Below are 17,071 nucleotides of genomic sequence, written 5' to 3'. Positions count from 1 at the left end.
TCTCCACCCCCATTGTTCAGCCGGACACTGAGGTCCAGCTCCGAGGGCCTCCTGGCAGTTCCCTCCCGGCGAGAAGTGAGGTTACAGGGAACCAGGCAGAGGGCCTTCTTGGCAGTGGTGCCCTCACTGTGGAACATCCTCCCATCAGATGTCAAGGAGATAAAGAACTACACAACTTATAGAAAACGTCTGAAGGCAGCCCTATATTGGGAAGTTTTTAAATGTTTGACATTTTATCATGTTTTTATATTTGCTGGAAGCTTCCCAGAGTGGCTGGGGAAACCCAGCCAGATGGGTGGGGTATTATTATTATTATTATTATTATTATTATGCTATCCCTAGGTTTTCTGCGGATTGATGTTTGCCTCAATTCAACACTAAAGAGTGGGTTTTCCCTGGGAAAGCAGTGGTGCAAAGGGAAAACTGCTTCCACCGTGCCTAGAAAGAATGGGACAAGTGGAAAATCATGCTTTTTTGGTACATGACAAATGGAAGTATGGATCACCCCAAGATGCCCATAAAAGGAAAACACAAATTTAAAAAATCTGCCCATTGTTCTGGTGTCAAGATTTGAAGTTTTTAGATTTCTCTTTTATTTCTTGTTTCCCTTCCTTCCTTTTTTTTTTAAGAAAATGCCAGATTCTTCACTCCCACTTCAGATGACAAGAATTTAGAACTGAGAGCCAAGAAAATAGTTTGGAATTTGTGAATAATTCATATAATGAGTTTTGCTATAATCCCGCCACAGAATGCCCACGTACAAATTGCAGTTTTAACATATCCATTATTCAGCATGTCCGGATGAAATATTCATGGCATTTGTAAGTTGTATGCACTGCTAGTCTTTGGGGGGCACTGTGTCGAGTCCAAGTGTTTACCCACACTTTGTTCTGAGCAAAGTTACGGCCAATGCACATGACCAAATCAGCACATTTGCCATTTATATTGCTGAAGGGAAGTTGAGTGGATATACAGCAGGAATGGGGAACCTGTGGCTCTCCAGATTTTGTTGGACTACGACTTCCATCATCCTTGACCAGTACAGCTGCCTTCTGGCGGTTCCCTCACTGCGAGAAGCAAAGCTGCAGGGAACCAGGCAGAGGGCCTTCTCGGTAGTGGCACCCGCCCTATGGAACACCCTCCCATCAGATGTCAAGGCAATAAGCACATCTGAAGGCAGCCCTGTTTAGGGAAGTTTTTAATGTTTGTAGCACCTTAAAGACCAACTAAGTTTTTATTTTGGTATGAGCTTTCGTGTGCATGCACACTTCTTCAGAAGTCAGACCCTTATGTATATACAGAGGGTGGGGGTGGGAATGGGTGATGAGCTGATGGGAGTGGTAAACCTGTAGATGGCTGTTAACGACTGCTGATGACTGCAATTGGTCCTGCGGGGAAAAAGCAAGGGCTGAGGCGCCAAAGAAAGCTTGATCATGCATAATGAGATAAGAATCCAATGTCTTTGTTCATCCCAGGTGGCTCCATGGTTTTAAGCTTGGTAATGAGTTCCAATTCAGCAACTTCTCTTTCCAGTCTGTTTCTGAAATTTTTCTGTAATAAAACAGCTGCTTTGAGATCTTGTATAGAATGTCCTGGGAGATTGAAGTGTTCTCCTACTGGTTTCTCTGTCTTGTGGTTCCTGGTGTCAGATTTATGTCCATTTATCCTTTGGCGTAGGGTCTGGCCTGTTTGTCCAATATAGAGAGCTGAAGGGCACTGTTGGCATTTGATGGCATACACAATGTTAGAAGATGAGCAATTGAATAGTCCTGAGATGGTATGTTGGATGTTGTTGGGGCCAGTAATGATGTTGTCCAGGTGTATGTGGCAGCAAAGTTGGCATCTGGGTTTATTGCAGGCTCTGATGCCGTATTGTGTTTTTAATATTTGGTTGGAAGCCGCCCAGAGTGGCGGGGGGGGGGGGACCTGGCCAGATGGGCGGGGTATAAACAATAAATTATGATTATTATTATTATTATCACGTGATTCTCTCAGAAGATGGGTGCAGCTCACACAAACCAGGCCTTTAGGCTGACTTTTCTGCAAAAGGATTTCAAAGTATCTCACAAGGAATAAGAAAACATCTGAAATACTATCTGAAACCAAAGGGGCACATTGGTTGCTAGATGTGAAATATATTGGCATTGTTTTTCAGCTCTCTTACCCCACTAGATATATTCATATTGCAATTTTATATATTATTTCCCCCAAATTACCCATTTCCTCTTTCCTTTCCTTTCCGCTAATGTACACTTTTTGTATACAGCGGAACCTCGGGTTATGTACCATCCTCCTTACGAATGCTTTGGGTTACGAGCTCCGCTAACCCGGAAGTAGATGCTTCCGGTTTCGAACTTTGCCCCGCGATGCGAGCGGAAGCTGTGCGCCGGCAGTGTGGCAGCAGCGGGAGATGCCATTAGCGAAAGTGCGCCTCATGTTAAGAACGGTTTCGGCTTAAGAACTCACCTCCAGAACGAATTAAGTTCATAAATGGAGGTACCACCGTATGTTATTTGGTTGGATAACTACAATCACAGAATTTGGAGAAGTGCAAATTTTGAAGGATAGCCATCTTTTAGTTTGGGCATTGTTTCAGAAAGTTCAGATAAGGGAGGTTCGCATAGAAATCCAAGCTGAATCTAATATTTCCCCCCCACCCCTATGTCCCAGGGGCTTCTAGACTCTAGGAACTTTGCTCTACTGTTTGTAGATTGTGTGATGAGAATCCAAGAAAAGAACAGTGTCCGTGTTCAAAGCCATTTAGGATTTGCCCTGAGGTTTCCACTGTTGCACTAGAGAAAGGAGCACACAGCGTCCAAAGAATTTAGAGGGGGGCGGGGAATATTCACAAAAGAGTGAGCTATTGCTGGAGAAAAGCAGAATATCTCTGCTGGTACTTGGTACTTTTAAAGAAAATTGAAAAGGATATGCTGAAGACATGCCCTCTGACATTTCTCCAGTGAGAACAGGGACGTCCTATTCAATAATAATAATAATAATAATAATAATAATAATAATAATAATAATAATTGTAAGGGGAATAAAGTACAGAGAACCTCCCCCTTGCATCAGAAGTAGCTCCTCCCCAAGCAGTGATGGAAGCGAGGGCTCTGAGGAGGCCAGTCAGGAAGTGGAGAGAGAGGGCCAGGGCTCCAGCAGCATGGGAGAGCCCTGGCTACACAGGAGGGAGGAAAGAGAGGGGGAGAAGGGGGGAAAGGAAAGCGTGGAGCGTAGACCCTTTCCTCCGGTTCCGGAATTACGCAGGAGAAAGAAAGGGAGGAGATTCACTGTCCCAAGACTCCTATGTTGGAGAAGATCACGTGGGGGGGGGGGCAGTGCCGGATTCTGCATCGGAATGAGCAGACATGTTTTTACAAACCTGTCTCACTGTAAATAGACTGCACTAATAAAAACAAGCGTGCAGAGCGTCGTTGCTCTAGAGTAGTCGCAAGAACCCCTGACAATAATTTTATTATTTATACCCTGCTCATCTGACTGGGTTGCCCCAGCCACTCTGGTCAGTTTCCAACATATATAAAAACATAATAAAACATTAAACATCAAACAAAGTTCCCTATACAGGGCTGCCTTCAGATGTCTTCTAAAGGCTGTATAGTTAACTTATCTCCTTGGCTTGGGGGTCGCATAACTCCATACCTGCCAACATCTCTATGATGAAAATAGGGGCGTCCTAAGGAAAAGTAGGACATTTCAGGATCAAATCAGAGAAACAGGATGGCTTTTGTAAATCTAGGACTGGCCCTAGAAAATAGGGATACAGTCATAACTCGGTTTAAGTCCGCTGCGGTTTGAGTACTTTCGGTTTGAGTACTCCGCGGACCCGGAAGTGTTTACTTCCAGGTTCTGCGGCACGCGCATGCGCAGAAGCGATCTGCATGGCGTGCGCATGTGCTGAAGTGCTCTATCGGCACACTGCACATGTGCAGAAGAGGCACTCCATTTAAGTACTTTTCGGGGAGGGTCTTTGAAGACATGCACATGAGGGGCATAGCACATGTGGCTTTTGAATAATCAAATGTGCCTTTGGTGAAATAACAATAAGCACTCAAGAGAGGCCCCCAGTTCCCAATTTCTGCAATCCTGTTTGTGTCAATTTATATGCAAGTCTCACTGAGTGTTATGCTGCTTACTCCCGGGTAAACAGGATTGCCAACCTTAGCTTATAAAAGGAAAGGAAAAATCACTTCCCAGTCAAAATCATATTGCTTAAATAAAGGCAGTTTCACAATGTCATGTTTTCTGTTTGATCTAGGAAGGAGTGCAGATTTTTCACTTCAGAAAGTTCTTTGGGTAATTTCACATTTCCCTTGCAGTTGAAGATCAAAGGAAACCTTGAAATTAGAGCACATCTGAAATTTGTCAAAACTTATTATTTTTCTGAATTTCTGAGGTTTTGAATTCTCTTCCTCTTTCTCTGTCTCTCTCAGACACCTAAAAGGAAGGCCAATTTGCAGCGTCTTTTTTAAAAAAAACCAAATACCGTTCACCATTTTTTTTGGTGGTGGCTGCTATTCACCACCCATCCACACCTACAATGCCCTGAAATGACCCCAGATCTCGGGCATTGTGGAGGATGCAAAATACAGCCAGGACACCAATATATAGCTGCTGCTGATGTCACTTACAAGGGCAGCAAAAAATAAAATAAAATAAAATAAAATTTTGGGGAAAGGGGAAGAGCTGTTCTCCTGCTACTGGTAATTGTGATTTCTCACCCTCAAGAAACTGTTGGAGAATTTGAATTTCTCCTCCCTCTGGGGAAATTTTGTGAAAGGATCCCCTCCCCATTTCCCTGCTCATTATGTAGTGTGGAGAATTTCATGAGACTACTTGTGCACAGCTTGAAATGTGTCCTAAATGATGGAAGTTACGGCCCATCCTCCTCCCCTGATAAGTTCTAAGTGGAAATTCTGAGAAGTTGGAAAGAAAGATAAAGAGAGCATTGGCAATTAAGCCAGTGCAACGATAAGTACTAGAAAAATTAGCACTGAAAAGCTTTGTTCGGCTCGTTTCAAAAAGGAGCATCCTGAAAAACATTTGGCCAAGAACACCATGACACAACAGCTTTCATTGCTTGGTTAAACGAAAAGGGGCAGCAGAAAATGAGCACAAATGAAAGAGAACGGCTTTGACCCCATGGGAAACTGCGATGGCCCCTGACACAAATGGCTTTTTGCAAAGGCTAGGTTAGCTGAAATGCACAGAGGATGAAGTCTGGAGGCTCCACATTCCCAAACCGTGTTTGCCTGACTCCAGAGGTTGAAGATTAGCTGATGTGGGCATGTGTTGCCAAGAGGGTACCCTGGCACCTAGCTGCTCACACTGGAAAGGTTGAATGCTCTTAAGAGTGGCTCTGGACATGGATGCTAAGTGAATATTTCAGGTGCCTCAAATGTTCCAGTTTCTCCTTCCCAACCTTTCTATCTCATTTGAAGTAGGTTTTTCCTATGCCCCCTGCAGCACCCTGAGCGTACTCATTTGTGTGTCTGGCTTCTAGCCTGCTCCTTTACAGGGGACAGCCCCCTATTTGAAAAAGGCCTGTCTGGTCCAGTCCAGGCATTGGGATGGAATTTCACTTGCCTTGGAACAGGGCCGTCATAAGCATATCTGGCGCCCTGGCGCCGTGGTGTGAAGATCCCTTTGGCACCCCCGCCCCATTTCCCATCGCGGCTGTCTGGCGGGCACAGCAGTGCAGCGCCCCCCCCTGACGGCCCTGCGCCACCCAGCCTTGCCATAGGGCCAGCCCTGCCTTGGAAGCTTCCACAGCCCTATAAGGGTGCCTTTGTTGTTGTAGTTGTTTAGTTGTTTAGTCGTGTCCGACTCTTTGTGACCCCATGGACCAGAGCATGCCAGGAACTCCTGTCTTCCACTGCCTCCTGCAGTTTGGTCAGACTCAAGTTGGTAGCTTCGAGAACACTGTCCAACCATCTCGTCCTCTGTCGTCTCCTTCTCCTTGTGCCCTCCATCTTTCCCAACATCAGGATCTTTTCCAGGGAGTCTTCTCTTCTCATGAGGTGGCCAAAGTATTGGAGCCTCAGCTTCACGATCTGTCCTTCCAGTGAGCACTCAGGGCTGATTTCCTTCAGAATGGATAGGTTTGGTCTTCTTGCAGTCCATGGGACTCTCGAGAGTCTCCTCCAGCACCATAATTCAAAAGCATCAATTCTTCAGCAATCAGCCTTCTTTATTGTCCAGCTCTCACTTCCATACATCACTCCTGGGAAAACCATAGCTTTAACTATACGGACCTTTGTCGGCAAGGTGATGTCTCTGCTTTTTAAGGGTGCCTAGGCCCCGCCTATAAGGCAAATATGATACATTAGTTTTAAAACCAAAGTTCCTAATTTGGGGTCATTGTAGGATTGTGGTTAAGCGTGAGTTTACTGTTGGCTTTGGTGCAGCAAACATTTTGCTAGGAAAACTCGGCCTAACTTTATGGGTATGAGTCTCCAAACACAGCCAGTGTTCCCTTAAGCAGCATCCATAATTTTAACATAAAGTATTCACAAGTGCAGCCGGCTTGATACCAGCCTCCAGGGACCCACTTTGGAAAATTTGTAGTTTATATTCTTATTTCTTTTACTTTATGATAATATTTTTGTTTATACGGTATCCGCACTGGGCAGTTGGGGAACCCCATAAAGTAAAACAATAATACATTACCAGGGACAGAAAGACGCAGAGCAATAAAAACCTGAACATGAAGCCGAGAAACTGAACTACCATATAAAAGCTGCTAAGTCTTAAGAACCAGTTCTCACTGTGGTAAGAAACAGGGGCGACTGGTTCTTTTAAAAGCTTGGCAATTTAGGAGGCGATTTCATGAGCAGAAAGGTCTCGCATAGATAGAAATTTGCTTTTCTCACTAAGGGGGCATGATCTAGGAAGGGTCTGTCCTCCCTTAAGAGGAGCTTCTGTATTCAGGCCTGGCACCAGCAGCCAGCCAATTCAGGCACTATTCAAGGGACCCAGGACTTCAAAGGGTCACTTGTCTGGCTTGTCGCCCACTTGCTCATCATCAGGCCTGGGTTGTTGCGTTAGACATTACCTAACTTGGGAGACAGAGCTGATACCCTCCAACCTTCTGCTGACGAAAATTGGGATGCTGTGCAACTAACTGCAAGTGCCAAGCGCCAGCTGCAAGCACTGGCTCATCTTCTTCCCTGAGCTTGGCAGTGGTACATTCCAGGATCCAATCAGAAGCCAGGGATTGCTTCTGTGATTCCGGGATATCCCAGGAAAATCAGGACGGTTGAAGCATTTGCGAGCTTGGTTGCTATCCGTGGCAATGGGCCAGCCGCTGACCTCCACCTCCCTGCCTCACCTGGGAGACTTCTGATAAAGGGACAAAGGCATCTTTCTTCTCAGAGCCAGGCCTTCTGGGAAAGGTGTCCAGGAAAATGCCTGCTGTTTCCCACATAGGCTTGCCATATGTCCTCTTTTTCCAGGACATGCCCTCTTTTTCATGGGTAGAGTCATCATAGCCAACCATAGTCGGCAAATGTGTCTTCTTTTTTGCTCTTCAAAATATGGCAACCCTAAACACACACGCAGGTTTTTAGCTTGCATTTTTTTTGAGCATTGTATTTATTGTTTGGATTTGTGTGGACACTCCTAGGCTGCAATCCTCTTCCCCACTTTCCTGGGAGCAAACTCACACTGAGCTCAGTGGGACTTACTTCCGTGTGTGTGTGTGGGGGGGCACATACACACACACAGAGAGAGAATTGCGCTGCTACTTGCATTGTGGTTTGCCTTAATACTGTTCATGAGGACTAAATGAGCCTTCTTAGTGATGTACGTCCGGGTATTAATTTCTCCCAGCAAGCCACCGTTTGGTCTCTGTAGCACAAGGAAAGGAAAAGAAAAGAGAACTCTTGTGGCTTGATAACTGGTTCCAATTCTCAACGAGTTAACATGGTGATTTCCAGCCTCTTTCAGATTACAGCTGTTAAAGCCAAGCCTCTGTTTGAGATGCCAGCTCACATATTGCTAATGAGAGGTTTTGATGACTCAGGGCTGTGGAGGCTGGCTTTGTTGTGACTGAGACCTTAGGCTGACTCAATGCATCCGACTGCTATCGCTCACCAAAATAAATACTCAAGTGAGGCTGCCCTGATTTGGAGCTGAATTGGGCAGCTGGACCCCTGGTTACATACATAGCTCTGGGAGCAGCACAGAATGATCTATTGTGTGGTCCAGATGAGATATTTGCACACCACATTTTAATCTCTCTGCATTCGTCTCAGAGAAAGCACATCTCTCAAGGCCAAGTAAGTATGATGTCTGAACAGCGATTCGAACCTGGGCTGCATCCTTATCCTTTATCCACTTGTACCTTGAAGTGGTAGTCCAGTGATGGGGAATCAGGCTCACTCTACAGAAACCACACCATTCTTGTAGTACAATCCTAACCAGAGGCTATTTTCCTAGAAAAATAAGCGCCGGAGCTCACCATGAACACCTCTTAGAATGGCAATGGCACCCACCTGAGATGTTTAGGAAAGCTAAAATGGGGTGGCTACGCTGCACATGCGCTGTATGGAGCAGTGTTTGAACACCATGATCCTCTGCAATGCCGGCACTCAAGCGCCGGCAGCGGCAAACCGTGAGCAAGCCGTGGAGTGGATTGCTGGCGGCGGCAGCGGCAGGATCCTCAGCGATCCTCGGTGCTCCGCAGCTCACCTGCTCAGCGCGCTCTTTGCTTGTTCCTGGGCAAGGGGCGGGCCAGAGAGAGGGGCGTCAGCGGTGGCCGTTGATGACCCTCCCTGGCCCGCCCCTCACCCAGGAACAAGCAAAGCATGCACCAAGCAACATCGGGGCCTCCACGATGGCGGTCGCGCCGCGGCAGCAGTGGCCGTCGGAGGTGGAGGTGGGGAGGCGGCGCTGTACCCCCCCCCCAGAGTGGAGCTTGTGGCGGACCGCCCCCATCACCCCCCTTGCTACGCCCCTGCCGCCACCTTCAGAATTTCTGCGTTGTGATGGCCTCTGTGAGGACATCCTCTGTGGCGGCCCTAAAGTTGTGGAATTCCCTCCCCAATGAGGTACATCTGACTTCTTCACTGTACAGATTTCGGTGAATGCTGACGACTCAGTCTGTACCCTGGCCTTTGAAACCCGAGATGTCTGTTTTCAAGGGGCAGGTTTATTTCTGTGACTGTAATCTGTTTTTAATGTTTTTAATCTTCAGTTTTAAATTGTTTTAACTGCTCCCGGGGCCTGTTGGTGAAAGACGGGTAACAAAATTGACTGTGATGTCGGTATTAATTTTAAGGAAAAAGAAGGGAATTTTGCTGCTGAGCAACAGAGCAGCTCACAGCATTTAAATTATTGGCCCCCAGTCTAGGCTAGGCTATCTGCAGGCCAGTCAGATGAAAAAGTGCCCATATGCTGTTTTCAGAAGAATGGCCTGAAGGAACCATTCCTTCCTATCAAATCTCGATAGCTCAGTGAGTTCAAGAGCAAAAGTACAGTGCCAAAGGGCCCCAGGTTTGGAGAAACATCATCTGATAAAAGTTAAACTTATGCTATCCTTAACTCAGGTGCTCTCTTGCTGTGCTGGACACAAGAATGCCAAATTGGCCCTGCACACAGTGCTCTATTTATTTCCATTGCAAACCTTGAAGTGCATATTGTTCTTGAAGCTTAAAATGCCAGCAAATCAATACAATTCTTTCCCCACCACCCCGGCTTATCTGAAGCAAATTAATAATGAATAGCTCAAGTGAGCTTTCATTATTTATAGGGAAACCGGTAGTCCATGAATAGCAAAATGAGCTGCTGTGTCTTTCCCTTTCTTGCTAACATTTCTCAGAGAGCCCTTTTCCTTTCTGCTCCAAACATTTAAGAGGCACGCATAAAAGCAGTGATCCCCAAACTCGGGGGAACCGGGGGCCACATCAGCAGGCCATACAGTCAACCCCCTACAGCAGGGATGGGGAAATTCTGGCCCTCCAGATGTGAAACTGTGACTCCCATCACCCCCTGACCGTCACCCATGCTGACTAGGGCTTATGGGACTTGGAGTGGCAAGGGAAGTTAGTAGGGCAAGCAAGAGTGCTAAATCGGTGTCTCTGCAAAATCCCCACCTGGTTACTCTTGCTTACCGTATTTACAGGAGTCGAATGAGGGACCCAGGTGGCACTGTGGTTAAACCACTGAGCCTAGGGCTTGCTGATCAGAAGGTCGGCGGTTCAAATCCCTGTGACGAGGTGAGCTCCCGTTGCTTGGTCCCAGCTCCTGCCAACCTAGCAGTTCGAAAGCACGCCAAAAATGCAAGTAAATAAATAGGAACCACTACAGCGGGAAGGTAAACGGCGTTTCCGTGTGCTGCTCTGGTCCGCCAGAAGCGGCTTTGTCATGCTGGCCACATGACCTGGAAGCTATATACCGGCTCCCTCGGCCAATAATGCGAGATGAGCGCGCAACCCCAGAGTCGGTCACGACTGGACCTAATGGTCAGGGGTCCCTTTACCTTTACCTAATGTGCCTTTGAATCTAATGCACCCCTCAATTTTCAAAACCCCGAAACAAAAAAAAGGATTTCCTGGAGAATGTAAATGCGACATCAAATCTAGTGCACACCCTAATTTTTACATTTGAGTAAATACAGTACTTCTACTACCATCACTTGAAAGACCCCATTGGATCTTTCTAAATCTGAGAAGTTATGGGAGAGAGATGGGGAGAGAGAGGAAGGCTTGCATTTTATTTTATTTTTGCCTCTGTTGAAAAATATCTAGTGCTAGAATTGAGTTTTGCTCCGTTTCATTTGCGCTAAGAAGATAGATATGATTCCATTTTGGAACTCCTGGGTTTGCTTTGAACTTGTCCTTGTGCCTATTTGACTTCTTTTCCTTCCCTTTTCTGAAGCGTAGCTCAGCTTTTCAACGAAATTAGAAGTTGCCTCGATAAACCACATGGCAAGCTGATTCCATTTGTACACACTTTGTTTTAAGTGGGGGGAGAAATAACGTTTTAATTTCTGCTATCTTGTAATATATCTAAACATAACATAGCACGGCATGAAATTGCAATTGTTACCTTTGGAAATTCTCTTCCCTGAATGGTAAGAAAGATTAATGCCGGTGAAGTACAGAGATGTTTCACGGGTTAGTTGATATCGGTTCCGCATCTCATTTCTGGAAATGTTGTCACATGCCTGTGATTTAGGATCTGTTAAAAGCGCCTGAAAGAAAAACCCTCAAGAGGAATAAAGCTATGATGGAAAGAGAGAGAGAGAGCTGTAGGAGGAAAGCATTAGCTCAACAACTATTTGGATTATGTGTGGGTTGGAATGTATGGTTGCGGCTGTATACATATAAATATACAGTATGGGACAGGGAACATCAACAAATATGAAATGACAGCTGTCTGACACTTCACTGTTGCATCTAGTTACACGTTGTAAGTCCCATGCTTCTGGTACATCTGTGTTCAGCAAAAGAGAGAGCAGAGCAACAGTTCTTTAAAACTAAGGCTGCGTGCACACCATACATGAGAGCCAGTGTGGTGTAGTGGTTAAGAGCGGTAGACTTGTAATCTGGGGAACCAGGTTTGCGTCTCCGCTCCTCCACATGCAGCTGCTGGGTGACCTTGGGCTAGTCACACTTCTCTCAGCCCCACCCACCTTACAGGGTGTCTGTTGTGGGGGAGGAAGGGAAAGGAGAATGTTAGCCGCTTTGAGACTCCTTCGGGTAGTGATAAAGCAGGATATCAAATCCAAACTCTTCTTCTTCATACAGATTTATCTCAAGAATGCTGGGAACCATAGTTTCTTAATGGTGCTGTGTGAGGCAAACGACAGTTCATGCATTTCATGGCTCCCCCACCCATAGCAGCTGTTTTCCGACTGGTGCCCCCAGAACTCTCTCAAAATTTGAACTATGCCCACTGGTCCAAAAAAAGAGTGGGTGACCCCTTGTTCAAAGCAATGTTCCTGGTAAAAATGACATTGTGTTGAGAGAGAAGCAGATTTGTAAATCTAATAATAATACAGTGGTACCTCGACTTACGAACGACTTGACAACCGAATTTGTCGACTTACAAATGGGGCAAATGGCCGCACACTTACGATTTTTTCAACATCCGAACGGAAACCGCGGCGGTTTTAGATAGGGTTTTTTTGACTCACGAATTTTTCCATTTCCAATGCATTCCTATGGGAAATCGTGTTTCCAATGGAGCTTTTCGACTTATGAATTTTTCGACCTACGAAGGTGCCTTCGGAACAGATTAAATTTGTAAGTCGAGGCACCACTGTAACAACATCAATAATAATTTTTTATTTGTACCCCGCCCTCCCTGGCTGCTAACTCGGGGCAGCTAACATCATAAAACTAACACAGTATACAAAGAACATAAGAACAGGCAATCAATTAATTAAAATACATCTTAAAATTAGTTCAGAGCAAATCAAAATCTGGACAGATGGCAGTCCATGGGTAAAATTGAGAGTGGTTAATATTCTCCAGGGCCAACTGTTACCACTGGTCTTATAAATGACCTGTGGTGGGCTAGGGGGCCTCTTTAATGTTTGTTCTTATACAGAAAGAAAAGAATCAGATTGAACCCCGACCAAAGGCCTGGTGGAACAGCTCCATCTTGCAGGCCCTGCGGAAAGATGTCAAACCCCACAGGGCCCAGGTCTCTTATGAGAGAGCGTTCCATCAGGCCGGGGCCACGACCGAAAAGGCCCTGGCTCTGATCGAGGCCAGTATAATCTTCTTGGGGCCTGGGATCTTTAGGGTGTTATTATTTGCATACTTTAAGGTCCTCTGTGGGGCATACCAGGAGAGGCGGTCCCGTAGGTATGAGGGTCCTGGGCGGTATAGGACTTTAAAGGTTAAAACCAGCACCTTAAACCTGATCCTGTACTCCACAGGAAGCCAGTGCATCTGGTATAGCACTGGATGAATGTGCTCCCGCAGAGAGGACCCCGTGAGGAGTCTCATTGCGACATTCTGCACCTGCTGGAGTTTCTGGGTCAGTTTCAAGGGCATTCCCACGTAAAGTGAGTATTGTGGCACAGTGCAAAATTCTCTCCCTTTTAGTTTGTGCTCACGCCAGTGAGAGCTGGACCATAAAGAAGGCTGATCGCCGAAGAATTGATGCTTTTGAATTATGGTGCTGGAGGAGACTCTTGAGAGTCCCATGGACTGCAAGAAGATCAAACCTATCCATTCTGAAGGAAATCAGCCCTGAGTGCTCACTGGAAGGACAGCTCCTGAAGCGGAGGCTCCAATACTTTGGCCACCTCATGAGAAGAGAAGACTTCCTGGAAAAGACCCTGATGTTGGGAAAGACGGAGGGCACTAGGAGAAGGGGACGACAGAGGAAGAGATGGTTGGACAGTGTTCTCGAAGCTACGAACATGAGTTTGACCAAACTGTGGGAGGCAGTGGAAGACAGGAGTGCCTGGCGTGCTATGGTCCATGGGGTCACAAAGAGTCGGACACAACTAAATGACTAAACAGCAACATGCCAGTAAACCTAAGAGCGTGAAAATGGATTTGGGAGTGAAGTCTTAAATCCAAGGTGGTGAACCTCTAGCTCATAAGTGGAATGTAGCCCTCAAGGTTTTGCTTTCTAGGTTCCTCTCCAGCTATTGAGTACTTGCTCTAGACTGAATTTATCACTTTCTCCAATCTGCACTCTCAAGTGCAAATGCCTGGCTGGAATGTCATTCCCTGCAAGCATCCCAGAAAAACTGGGACATCCCGTTTTTTATCGCCAGAGATAACGGAGACCATTTTCGTTGCCACGATCTCGCGTGATTCCGCAGTGTGATTTCCCTCCAAGAGCACCTTTTGGGGGAGGGTTTGGAATATGTCCTTGAACTGAGATCATGCCTCTTGGTTGTCTGAATAGATGATAATGAGTATGGGTGTGTAGAAACCTGTCTTTTGCATGGCTGTACTCATAGAGTGATAAAAATGTTCTGGGTGGCAGCAAAAAATGGCTGCCATGGACAACAGAGAGAGAGAGAGTTGTGGCCCTCAAGCAGGAAAGTGGTTTCCTATCCTTGTCTTCTGGGAGACCATTCTAAATCAGGTTGTTGCTTGTTAGTAGGTACCGTGCAATGAGATCTGTGCGTATTTGTGGCAACACACAATAGTACACAGCCCAGGAATTGCTCACTTGTTCACAGTTTCCCACCTGGTCATTTGCAGGTTAGAGGTGAACTTGGAGCATTGAGGAAATAGGTCAGAAGAGTGGACGGCAGTGCCATTGACTTCATATTTAATTCATTTAGCAGAGCAGGATCATAAAGAGGAAGAAATGTCAAACGTCGAGATTGCTATAGCAACCTTCAGTTTGCTGCTGTGTGGATTTACTGTCCATGTCTTACCTTTTATGCTGGTCGTTCCCCCCCCCCCCCCGCCCGATCTTCAAAAATAATGTGTGAGCCCTTAGATCACTGGCATTTTCAGACGCCCTGCAGGCTTTTCTCTGCTACTGAGAGAATTTCTCTATTTTCTGGGAAGTCTATCTAGAACTGGGAGCCAATTATCAGAGAACTGCTAACTGCATTCCTTTCTGGAATTCACAGGTACCTGAATGGAGTTGTCTGCCTGCTGTGGCCTTGTAAATTAAGATGACAAATTAAGGCCTCATCCGCATTATACATTTCAAGCAGTGTCATACTACTTTAGGCAGCCCTAGCTTCCTGCAAAGAATCCTGGGAATTATAGGGTGCTGAGAGTTTTTAGGAGACCCCCTTTCCCCTCACAGAGCTACAATTCCCAGAGTGCTTTCACACTCAATCCCTCTTCCCAGGGAACTCTAGTTAATTACCCCGTACTTTTCCGTCTATAAGATGTCCCCATGTATAAGACACCCCTTATTTTGGGGGACTCAAATTTAAGAAAATGGGGAGATTGCCCAGAGTTGTTGAGCTTTTTTTGGGCGGGGGTTTGCCCAGAGTTGTTGAAGGACGACAATGGTGATCGTGCGCGTCAACGAGCCCACCAATCATAGAATCATAGAGTTGGAAGAGACCACAAGGGCCATCCAGTCCAACCCCCTGCCAAGCAGGAAACACCATCAAAGCATTCTTGACATATGCCTGTCAAGCCTCTGCTTAAAGACCTCCAAAGAAGGAGACTCCACCACACTCCTTGGTAGCAAATTCCACTGCCAAACAGCTCTTACTGTCAGGAAGTTCTTCCTAATGTTTAGGTGGATTCTTCTTTCTTGAAGTTTGAATCCATTGCTCTGTGTCCGCTTCTCTGGAGCAGCAGAAAACAATATTTCTCCCTCCTCCATATGACATCCTTTCATATATTTGAGCATGGCTATCATATCGCCCCTTAACCTTCTCTTCTCCAGGCTAAACATACCCAGCTCCCTAAGCCGTTCCTCATAAGGCATCGTTTCCAGGCCTTTGACCATTTTGGTTGCCCTCTTCTGGACACGTTCCAGCTTGTCAGCATCCTTCTTGAACTGTGGTGCCCAGAACTGGACACAGTACTCCAGGTGAGGTCTGACCAGAGCAGATTACAGTGGTACTATTACTTCCCTAGATCTAGATGCTATACTCCTATTGATGCAGCCCAGAATTGCATTGGCTTTTTTAGCTGCTGCATCACACTGCTGACTCATGTCAAGTTTGTGGTCTACCAAGACTCCTAGATCATTTTCACATGTACTGCTCTCAAGCCAGGTAAATCGTCTGCATGCAATGCAACAGGAGCTGCAAATCACATACCCTATTGCCGCAGCAGCCCTGGATGCATCCATAAATCACTCACAAAAACACCGCTGGCATTCTCTGCCACATGTGTCTCACCAACCACCCTTGCCTCTGATGCACTATCCGTTTATAAGACGATCCCACTATTTTTGAGGTTCTTTTCCCAGAAAAAAAACTTACCTAATGCACAGAAAAACACGGTACAGTGGTACCTCTACTTACGAATTTAATGTGTTCCGAACGCACATTCGTAAGTCGAAAAAATTTGTCAGTAGAATCCCATAGGAATGCATGGGGAGAAAAAAAATCCGTAAGTCGAAGCAACCCTATCTAAAAATTCATAAGTAGAAAAAAGTCCTATCTAAACCGCATCCAAGATGGCGGACGGAGCTCCATTCGTAAGTAGAAACATTCGTAAGTAGAGTTATTCGTAAGTAGAGGTACCACTGTAACTCTTTTTACTTGTGCAAAAGATTGTGCTAGACTGCAAAAGCGGGAACTTGTAGCCCTCCAGTTTTGCTTGCATTGCCCATGCTAGCTAGAAGTGATGGGAGTTGGGAGTTCAAAAACCTCTGGAGGGCACCAAGCTCTGCAGCCCTGTGCTACAGCTTCCACAAACTCTTCCAGAAGCATGAAAATGGCTTCCGATTATACCAGTGTGCAAAATCATCTCTTGGCATGAACACAAGTATTTGCAGAACAGTGTTAATCATTGTTTCCATTCTGCTTGTGGGTCTTTGGATCCAGACATTTGCATAGAACTCTGTTGGTTCTTCATTGCACATAGAGCCATAGATCTATATCAATATAGAGAGTAAAAGAAGTAAATGGCACGATAATTAATGTGTAGGGGTTGATTTATGGCTTAAATATATGTTGGTTTCCTCCGTTCATTCTTTGTCATTTGTTGAGCCTTGTCATTGATAGGAGATAATAAATTGGCCGGGTCATGTGGAGTATTTATAAACACAGGTATAAGGCAGGCAGATAATATGGAACTGTTGAGAATATCCTTTTGATAACTTTTATTTTTTTAAACGTTGTTTAATTATCTTGGAAAGGAAGTTTAGTTAAGGCTTGAACCATGTCCAACAGCATAATTCTTCCTTTAAAAGCCTCTTTTCCCTGATAAACATGCTTTTACTTACAGATGAGAGGGCTGATCTAGTTGCTTGATACGCAAATTGATCGCAGTTTCCCCCCTCCCTCAGCTGGATGTGTTTAGCTGTTCTGTTTCAAAGAAAATTAGTCATAGGAAATGACCACTTTAGATTTCACAGAAGAAAGAGAATTTGTCTAAGTTAAAGAGGGCCTGGGTTTTTCAGCTACGCAATCCTTACATTTCAATAGAGAATT

General features: G+C 45.6%; 1 protein-coding gene across 2 annotated transcripts in view; it reads left to right on the top strand.

Annotated features, from left to right (window-relative positions):
* The window catches only part of ARHGAP24 (Rho GTPase activating protein 24), a 348,183-nt gene that overhangs the window by 42,615 nt on the left and 288,497 nt on the right, over positions 1-17,071 (top strand). Inside the window, exon 2 of one of the 2 annotated variants that reach the window (XM_035112151.3) lies at positions 12,905-13,033. The exons of the other annotated variant lie outside the window; for it this stretch is intronic. The gene's annotated coding sequence lies outside the window, so the exon portion shown is untranslated. The remainder of the gene's footprint in view (positions 1-12,904; positions 13,034-17,071) is intronic. 2 annotated transcript variants of the gene reach the window in all.

The sequence above is a fragment of the Zootoca vivipara genome, chromosome Z1 (genome assembly GCF_965207765.1).
Source record: "Zootoca vivipara chromosome Z1, rZooViv2.hap1.1, whole genome shotgun sequence".
Lineage (NCBI taxonomy): Eukaryota > Metazoa > Chordata > Lepidosauria > Squamata > Lacertidae > Zootoca > Zootoca vivipara.
Note: the sequence above shows the minus strand (reverse complement) of the source record. Positions and strands in the feature narration are given on the sequence as shown.